A 10,291-nucleotide genomic window follows, 5' to 3' on the forward strand; every position below is an offset into this window, starting at 1 on the left:
CTACGTTTTAAATAACTTCCTCAAATCTGACAAAAACCTTTCACAGTCGCTTTAGGTGGTTTTTAGCTGTCCGAAAAAGAGCTTGTTCATTAAGGGGAAGATGGAAACACTTTCGACAAATAAACTGATGTAGCAAACTCCCAACCACTGGTGGGTCTGTGCCATACCAGAGGCACTGGACTTGACAAACTGTCTAATTACAGATCTCCAGCTCATTACTCTCCATTTTGTCTGAGACACAAGATTTCAACAAGACAACAAAATAAAACAGTAAAATCTGTTGCACATTTTAAGGAACAAGTGGAATAATAAACAAAAAACAAAGCAAGCAGACTTAGTACAAATACACAAAGTTTTCAGATGGTTATTTGTAAAATACTTTGAAAACCATATGGCATCTGCCACTAATTCCTCAGTAATTGAATATTTTGTACATTTTTTTCTTTTCACAGATGATCAAGTGACTGGGTTAAGTGGCCGAATTACAATGAAGATTGTGGGAATAGTGTTGCTCTGTGGCACGGTATTCACCTTTGAGTGGTGAGGAAAAACATTTTTAAATCTTTAAGATTTTGCAGCTTGGTCTTGGAATGATGTTAGTTTATTTATTTTTTTTTTTTAGAATTTGTTAAAGTCATTCCTTTCTCCTTTTGTTTGTCCTTTAGTTGGTTCAGATCAAGATTTTGTAACAAACCAAAGAAGGTAAGTTTACTGAGTTCGTTTCAAATCGTGTAATGCTTTTAGCTGATGCCAAGGCACAATGATATTTACACAACGCCGCAGTGCCTGTGTGCTCCGTCTTTGGGATTACACGTAGAGTCAGAAGTTATGGGATTCAAAATTTGGGGAGTTTTAATCTTGGTCATAAAAGGGGAGATTGGAAAGATGACAGATTACCTCCAAAGCAGTGACGTGCGGTGAGGTTCATTGCTGGTGAGGCACTGACTTATAACTTATACACCATGCATTTTATTGGACCTACGGAAATTTCGCGCAGGCATACAACGCTGGGGGGCAAAAAGACTAATCTTTTACATGCCATCCATAGCCGCGTTATCTCAGTGAAACTTAAAAAAGTAGGTATTAATTACGTGCTATGATCCACAGCAAAGTGATCTGTATTCGCCAAGCTATGCAGACGCGTTGCCATAGCAACTGACAACAATGCCACTTCATGTTTTAGGATTTAACACCAAAACAAAACATTCAAGAATTTTGCACACAGAACAGAACATTCAGTCTGTTGTTGTAGTACGTTTTAGGCTTAATGTTTTATTAATAAATAATTGCTGTGGTAGATTAGCTACCGCTTCTACTTTACTGAATTATTTAGACATACAAACTGTAGCCCACAAAACGCACATTTCATTAAAAAACTAAACAAAAACATCTTATTGCTGTCTTAACCTTTACTTATCAATGAAATCCATGCACCGCTAATTCTGCACAAAAATATCCGTTCATCCAAAGGCAAGTCTATCCTCGGCATGTCTTTTCTACTCCGTTTAAGAATCATCAAACTGTCTCGAAGCAAAACTTTCAGCTCCGGTGTTGTTCTTTCTTTAGTTATTATCTTTTCTGCTTCCACTTTAGAAAACTGTTTAAGTGTAGAAATGTAGTCTTTCATATTGACGTCGGAAGAGAGGATAAAACAAATATATCGCTGAACTTTACTTATTTACTGTATGGCTAGCTCCATGGCTAGCGCACTGTGTCTTACTCTGCAGTTGTGGAGTCACAATATCTGGGATCATGAGCGCCCCCTGCCATGAGGCAAGAGAACTGCCTGCCTCCCCTGGAGTCTGTTTTCTGCCGTTTCTGATCGCTCCTCCGCACACAAAACACGATACACACACACAGTTGGTGATAAAAACACTGTACATTATATACATAAGCTAAATTATGGAAAATCAGTCCATATATTAAATGTTTTTCAGCCATTTTATTGCCGGCGTACAGACAGGACGAACATGCTCTCATAGAATGGCAGCCATGCAGTTAGCGAGAGGTTGCGCAATACCAGCTTCGCTTCTGAGCATTTCAATGGAAAAATGCGAAAATCCAGCGATTTTTAAGAAAAAAACTAATCAGAACAGGCTAAGATAAGTAAAAAGTAGATACTTTATAGTACAAACCACAGGGTGAAAATAGCAATATAAATGATTTTATTATTATATATTATTTTTCCATGATGACAGGTGAGGCTCTGCCTCACCTGCCTCCCGTGACCGCACGTCACTGCTCCAAAGACTGGTTTCGCTGTGTTTAAGATACATGGCTAGTTTAAGTGCCTTTTGGCTCAATCTTCCTATCAGTGATAACAAGAAGTAGCAGACAGGATAATCAGAGTATATCCATGTCTCAGGGGGTCGTTTGCTTTTAAGAGGCACTAATGTTTACACCTATTTCTGTTCAGATGTTAAATGACCTGCATTTAAATAGCTCTATATCAGGTCAGAGGACTCCAAAGTGCTTTTTACTGCAATCAGTTGCCCATTCGTACACACTTTCATACAGTCATGGTAGTAAGCTACATTATAGCCACAGCTATCCTGAGGAAGACTGACAGAAATGAGGCAGCCATTTACAGAGACCTCTAACTATCACCAGAGTAGGCAAGTGAAGTTACACATTTTTTAAAATACATTTTATTTAAAAGCCAGCGGAGCAAGCTTTGTCATTTTTACAATAGACAACTGAAAAGAGCAACAAAGCAGCCAACTCACTGCTGCAGATTAAAAAGGTTGCTTATATCTACCTCATCTGCTGGGGATGGACTTGATGTGAATTCACTGCAGAGCAACATCGTACAAAGGTGTGTCGTTTTACGTCGACAGGACACAGAAGAAGAGGATGGTGTAAACAGAGTGATCGAGATTTAAGCATCATGAAGATGTGAAGTCTGTTGTTCACCAGATTTCTTCTTTTCATGTCAAATTTTTCAAAGTATTGGTCAAGACAGTTTTAGGGTCTGGGGGGCGGGGGGGACATCACTGTTTTGGTTCTAACAACACAGACAAGGTGAAAATGTTTCTTTTTAATTATTTGTAAAATTGAAACTGCTCTTTGTCTTTTTGATCGTGTTTTAATGTGTCTTCTCTCTTTGTAAAGCTGGTTTTGAGTTGTATCTATTCTTAAAATAAAAGTTACTGTTTGACTTAACTGTTGTGGATCAGTATTTTCTCCATTCTGCTCCTGTCACAAATACCTCAGCTAAATTGACTGGCGGGTTCAGCCAAATGTAATGGTCAATTTTCAGGCTGTGAAGCTTTCATTCTGCAACTGTGCATTAATTATGGCATCTTTTAAAAATACAACACAAAAACTCTTTATTTTCAGTTCTTTTTAAGGCCCCTCCCTGCAGTGATTATTGGGTAAACTGTGCTCCACCAACTACCCGAACCCAACTGGCTCGGTAGGGAGCAAATTGTACCTCATGAAGTTATTAGAAAGTAAAATACAAATTGCATAGAAATAGATAGAGAAAAATGGTATGTGTAAAATGTCAGATGTCTAAACACAGGAGTTGTGCTCAAGTCACAGACTTCATGAAGCTCATCCTGGTCAGTTCCTCATTCATGTGGTGAGGACATGCAGTGTGCAGATATTATCAGTTGCTGTTCAACCACATGTTCTTTAAATGATTGCACAGTGGGTGTTTAGTCTGCTGCTGAAATATCAACTGGTTTGAAAACTAATTGTCTTCTTCTTTTGCTCCAAATTGTCTGGTAAGTGAATATTGATCGTTTTTTTGGTTATTATTATTATTACATAAGATTCTCTATTAGCCGTCCATTTAAAATGTGCAAATATTTAAATAAGTGACACCGAGTCACTTCTGTCACTGAGACAGAAGTGACTCGGTGTTTCATGTAAATGATCCTGTCAGCAGGTCATGGTTCAGCCGTTTCTGATCAATAAAGTTCATGTGTCTCATTTTCCTCAGATGCTCCTAGAAACACCTCAGCATCCATCAGTCCATCAGGTTTGGTGTCAGCAGGTAGCCAGGTGGAGCTGAGCTGCTCCCGGCTTCTCCTGGCTCTGGATCAGCAAACACGGAGCTAGAAGAGTTGCTATAAGAAACTTTTACAGCCTTAGAGTCATTGAAGATTAGGAATATTAAGAAATGACCTCAAACAATCTGGAATATGACATCACCAGGGATTCATCTTCATACTGAAGGTAAATATGTAACTGCAGTAAACCTGATTAGTCATGTATTCATTGGCATAAAACAAAATGAGAATGCATTTGTCACAGATCTCCAAGCTGAGTGAACAAAGACTTAAGACACGTATGAAATACACATAAATCGTTAAAGGCAAAAATAGATTAAAACATGGAATAAATGTGATAGAAAATAAAGGTCATATTGTGAAGGACGTCTTGTCTCCAAGCTAGAGAATCATTCTGAAACACTCACCACCACAGCCAGAGTGCTGAGCCTTTTCTCATGCAGGGTGCATCATGGGCGTTAAGTAGATGAAGCGCCTACATAGTTATCCAAGCGTTTTGCTTACTAAGTAGGCCAACAGGAAACGTCTTGACCACAGTGACATCCTCTCTGCATCAAAGGGTGTCGGGAGGTTAGCTTATACCACTGAGATCACCATGTTTCTCATTTTGAAAAGTCCTCAGCATGCTTTACATTTAGGGAATCAATTCACAAGTCCATGTGGTTGAACTCCCATTGGTTCCGACTAAACTATTGATATTTTTGTTATTGTTGCATCATAAATGTTTCTGGTTTGATTAGAATTAGCTTTAGTATTAGAACAGGGAATAATACATACTTTAAAAATCATCCTGTTGAATTCTCTTGCTGAGGGAAGGTCCTACATGTCACAGTGACATTCTGCCAGCTAGACGGCTAGAATTGCACACCACATTTTGCTGATAGATGTGCAGATCCTGCTCAAATGTCTTTTGGCACACAATGACGCCCAAAAAAGAGGTGAGAGGAGAAGACTGAGAAGACTGAAATAAAATTTTATTTTCATTTATTTTGTTGCATTGAGTTGACGTGGATGAGTGAAACTAAACCAACGTGGGTTGCAGTGATAAATTGACTGAAAAAGGTTGCAACACTGTTGTAAAACCAGAGCAGTATTAACAGCCAAAAACTGTTTTATCATCACCATTCGTGTTTATTTGAAAAGTAAATCCGTCTGTCAACATGAAGGATCAATTTAGAAAACAAACAAAACCAAAGATGACCAAGTAAGACACACATTCTCCATCAAAACACACTTAGCCACAAAAAAATGTAAAGACAGAATCAACAACATGGGTTGGGGAAGAAGTCCTGCCCCAAATGGAGGAGTTGAAATATCTTGTTGACGAATGAGGAAAAAATTGAGCTATAAATAACTTTCTCAATAAGTTCAAAGTCTCTTGAGGAGCTCAAACTTGGGGCTCGACCCCTACCAGATGTATAAACTGCTCCTTAAATCCCCAATAGTGCGATGAGGTCATTTTAGCCAGGTGTGCAGTTTGCAGCATCATGAGCTCTCCAGCAGAGATCCTCTATGCAGGGAAGAGTCTCACACATTCACACTAAACACCCAGCTCAAAAAGATCCTGTTGGTTGTGGTAGGGTCCTAGTTGTGCCATGCACCTGCTATGTTTAGATGATGAATTTTGAACAGTGTTCTGAGCTGTTTGAAGGCTTGAGATGTTTTACATTTAATGCTGCTTTAAACTTTTTCACATCTTTCTCCCTATGTCTACTGCATTCCTTGGCCTTCATCATGGATCGTCAACGACTATATAATTATTTTAAATTATACATAGAAGACTATATAAAATTTCAATAAATTCTACAGTTTTCAAATTACTTATAAAAAAATAGTGAAAACTATAAATCAAATTTCATACTCCCTAAAGTTGTCAGTTACTTCGTGTTTGTATACCATGTAAGAATCTAATAGAAATGCATTAAATGTTTGTGCTTGCTTCATGACAAAATGGAAAACACTTCAATGGGTGTCAACATTTTTTTTTACAAGAAACTGCATATTTTGGCATCTAGAAATGTTAGCCACGTGATAGAAATAATCACTTACTGAAATCCACCACTCTTCTGAAATGGTTATTTCCTCTTTCAGTGGAGACTGTTTGACATCGAGCTATTTGGTTTTGCATCATACAGTTTTCTAAACAGTTGAAAGCTGAACATTGTGTGTTTATTCTGATGCTTATTTGGTGAGTTATGATTATAAAATAACTAGCAATTAGTAGGTATTGGCAAAGCTCAATGTAATGTGGGGTCCTCATACCATGAGAGTATATCTGGAAAGTGGCAACTCCAGTAAAGACTATAACTTATTTGTGCAACCACCTTTCTGCTGTTAGCTACAAAAATTTGAGCAAGAGAAAAGAGAGTAGTGTTAATGAAATGTTTTTCCCAAACACTGTTGGAACAGTCTCGACTGCAGTTGAGGGAGAGGTGTCAGTGAGAGGACGATGTCACAGGTCAATGAAGAAAAAGGAGGAAGCTCATTACCTTCAGGTTTCTCAGATGAATAATTATCAGATGTTTTGATTAGGGTTAAGTTTTATTTTATTTTGTTTTGCTGCAGTTGCACACTTGGCAGTAGAAAATTGATGACAGCATAACAGGATTAATCATTTTTATGTCCCTATTGGCAGGTTACACTTGATTCTTTTGTGGTGCCTGTGGAACTGAAGTACATGTCATGTTCTTGCACAGCTGGGAAAGCCCTGTGCAATCACATGGTGGGTCTTCTGTTTCAAACTGCTCACTACAGTACAATGGGCTACAAGACCGTACCATTGCCTCTGTCGTGCACCAGTTCACTGCAGATTTGGCACCGTCCAAGGACAAAGGTCAGATATTAATATTTCTTTAACTTTTTAGGTTTTAGGCTAATCACTTGTATTGATTTATTTTTAAATAAATCATTTGTGATTATAGGGAGTTGCACCAGAGGCTACAAATGATATGACAGTGTGTAAACCTGTGGCAAGGGAAAAAACCAGGATTAGGACTAGCGTGAAGTGCACACTGTACAGAGCGTATGCAGGTGAGGGAATGAGTCCCCTGCTATTCAAAGGTGGTAATGCCTTCCTAACATAGATAAGAATGAATAGCATGTATTGCTTTGTATTTCATATTAGCTTACATAATTATTAACATTTTATTATTAACATTTGTAACAGCTTTTTCATTATAAACATACAGTGAGGTGGTGACTGTCATGGTGTGAAAGGTCACATGACATAATTAAATCTACATAAAACTTTACGTCTCTCACTTGGCAGGTCCTCTTCCAGATCCTCATATTGAAGCCAGCGGGGAGAAACTAAAAGAAATCCATCCACAACCAGGAATATGCAAGTTGCTTTATGGAGTCCAAACCTTACTTTAATGGACTCTAAATTTGGTCCTGTGCCATTTGGTTCTGTGCTCTCATATCAGTGTCCTCCTGAAATGAGCAGAGACATAATCAAACATCCAGATGCCCCTGAGTTCCCTCAATTACCTGTTGACGGCTACAGCTTTAGGTTTCCACTAGATTTTGAGCCTAATTATAGGCAACTTTGCCATTTAGAGAGCCTTAAGATATCACGTAAGATCTGTGCTGCTATTGAAGCAGAAACCAGACAGCAATCAGAATACCAGCTGTGGACAGAGGTACGCAAACCCCGACTTACAGCCAGCAGGTTCCGTGAAGTATGCCATGTGCGTGGTCAGTCTTCTGCCAAGGCCTTGGCAACTCGTATTCTCAGAGGGACTCCCCAGACAGCCGCTATGAAAAGAGGGTTGGATCTGGAACTTGAAATACTGAGGCAATAGTCTGATTTGTTTGATGTCTCTGTGATGCAATGTGGGTTTATCATTCATCCTGACGCACCTCACCTTGGAGCTAGCCCTGATGCTAAAGTCTTCAACCCAAAGGAAATGCCTCCATTTGGGTTAGCTGAGGTAAAGAGTTGCAATGTTGACAATGTGGCACAAGTTAATCACCTAGTTACAATTAAAGGCCAGGCTTGCCTTAAGAAGAGTCATAAATACTATTATCAGGTTCAGGGCCAATTGGCTGTAAGCGGACTTCAGTGGTGTCATTTTATTACAGATACCCACACTGACTTCACAGTTGAGAGAATATTTAGGGATGAGGAGCTTATCCTCTCAATGAGACAGAGGCTCGATCATTTCTATCATGACATCTACATGGATGTTTTCTTAAATGGTAAACCTTGAGAAAATTATTGTTATAAAATTGATAGGCCTTTTGTAAATACTCTCCCTATCACAAATGGGCTAAAGTTGTGAACTTGAGGCCATTTGTGTATGCTCCATGTTCATTTTGTAATATAATTATTCTATTAATGTTTGCAAGTGATGGCCACAAATCGTCTTTGTTCCACAATAAAACCTTTAATTTGAACATTTTCTCTCCTTCAAATACTTCATTGACAGATGTGTAAAATGTACAAGAAAGTGCAATTTAAATGTAAAGGTTATTTACAATAGATTTGATAGAACTGTACACATCTATTCATTTATTCAATAATAAAAAAAATACAGGTCATATATATGGAGAGATTTTGTTTATAACACAACTGTTTACATTAATGCTCATCCAAGGGCTGTGACTTGCAGGAGAAGAGGCTCTACACAGGTTTGTCTCCTTTTAGATCCAGAGGTCCCTGATAGTTTGAAAGTAGACAGCAGATGACCCACAGCTGATTGACTGAGCCTACCATAGAAAGAGGAACAAGACCATCCCAGATATGGTACTCTTTCACCCTTCGTATGGCTCTTTCAACTAAAATCCTCAGCCGAGCAATAGCCTGGGTCTTCTGGGTGTCCTCCATGCTGAGTTGGGTGGATTTTTTAAGTGGAGGAATGATAAGCGTTGCTCCCACTTCTGACAGAATCTTCTCTATCTGGAAACCCTTGTCGGCCACAACCCCATCTCCAGGCTGAAGTAACGTTAATATCTGTGATTTTCGAGTTATTTCTATGTCGGAGATGGAGCCTGTGTACAGTCTGGATACAAATGTTATAATCCCACAAGGAGCAATGCCAATCAGACCTTTAAAGGTGGTGTGGTTTTTGTAGTTTGAAAAGGTTTCTGACTGTAGTGTGAGGGAGGATGCAGTTTCACAACGGATCTCAGTGCAGTCTATAATCGCACGCACGTGAGGGCAGTACTGTTTAAATTTGTCAGGCATGGTGGGTTGAACTTGCTCTCTTGTCATCCACAATGACAGCGAACCAAGAACCAGGTAAAGGTAACTAGTCCATGTTAAAATGGTGCGGCTAACTGTAGACAAACTGACCTCAAAGATGGTCGACAAAGTCTTCTCCTGAAGTCCAGCTGCAACACGGCAAAGAAACATAAACAGTTCATCAATGAGTGGAAGTTTTTGCTGTGGACTAGGTATTTCTTCTGCAGTCTGCTGTGCCTTGGACCAATACACTAGCCTTGAAGCAGAAGGGTAAACTGACTCCCAAAACACATTGAAGACCTCTTTTGAGGTGAATTTGGTGTAATAACGGAAATCTTCATTTGTCAAACAAAACCTGAAAATCACTGGCTGCTTCTTTTGAAGAGTTAGCTCCTGGATTTCCATTTCAAGTGATAACACTTGGAACTCCAACTCTTTAATTCTCTGTATGGCACCGTGTAGTTCACCTAAGGGAAAGAAAAATAAATGTTAATAGACTTCACACAAACATCTATAATTTTTCACTGTCCTCATTACAGGATACACGTGTGCGTGTGTGTACGTATATATGCATTTTTTGTGTTAAACTCAAAAAACACTATTTTCTAGACTGTTACAATGTGATTCATTGCCATATATTTTTTCTACAAGACACTTTATGTAATACTAACCCGGAAAAGAATGACAGGCATAGTCATGGTCTTTTGCCATTGGACCTGCAGGCAATTTTTCCTTTGAGGAGTCCTCAGGGTCATCAATCTTATGCGAGTCATCCTGAACAGCAGCATTGAGAGACTTTTTCTTTCGCCTGTAAACAGACTCACGAGCTTGTGAACTTCTCCCTAGATGTGAAAAATATGTTGAGTCACTTCATGATCATAATACATTTTTGTTTATAATATTTTTAAAAACTGTTCAACAATGTTCTACTCCATTTACCCCAATCATTCCAGTGAAATCTAGAAGGCACAGCTCCTTGTCTAATCCGTTTTCTTCCACTGGCTGTTGTACTTATATCCTCTGGGGTAAAGTGCTGGCTGCAGACAAAGGTGCTCCCTCTGAGGATTTGAAACATTTTTCCTTCATCTCT

General features: G+C 38.9%; 1 protein-coding gene and 1 long non-coding RNA gene across 2 annotated transcripts in view; one reads left to right on the plus strand and one right to left on the minus strand.

The window, feature by feature from the left end:
* The window catches only part of LOC103135289 (vascular cell adhesion protein 1-like), an 88,236-nt gene that overhangs the window by 26,552 nt on the left and 51,393 nt on the right, over positions 1 to 10,291 (plus strand). The gene's annotated exons all lie outside the window — the stretch shown is intronic.
* LOC107835804 (uncharacterized) lies at positions 9,226 to 10,282 on the minus strand. The gene is made up of 3 exons (XR_001661627.1): positions 10,141 to 10,282; positions 9,873 to 10,043; positions 9,226 to 9,668 (listed from the first exon to the last, which is right to left on the minus strand). It is a non-coding gene; the product is annotated as an uncharacterized LOC107835804 (long non-coding RNA).

Source organism: Poecilia formosa, unplaced genomic scaffold (assembly GCF_000485575.1).
Source record: "Poecilia formosa unplaced genomic scaffold, Poecilia_formosa-5.1.2 Scaffold24, whole genome shotgun sequence".
NCBI classification, from domain to species: domain Eukaryota; kingdom Metazoa; phylum Chordata; class Actinopteri; order Cyprinodontiformes; family Poeciliidae; genus Poecilia; species Poecilia formosa.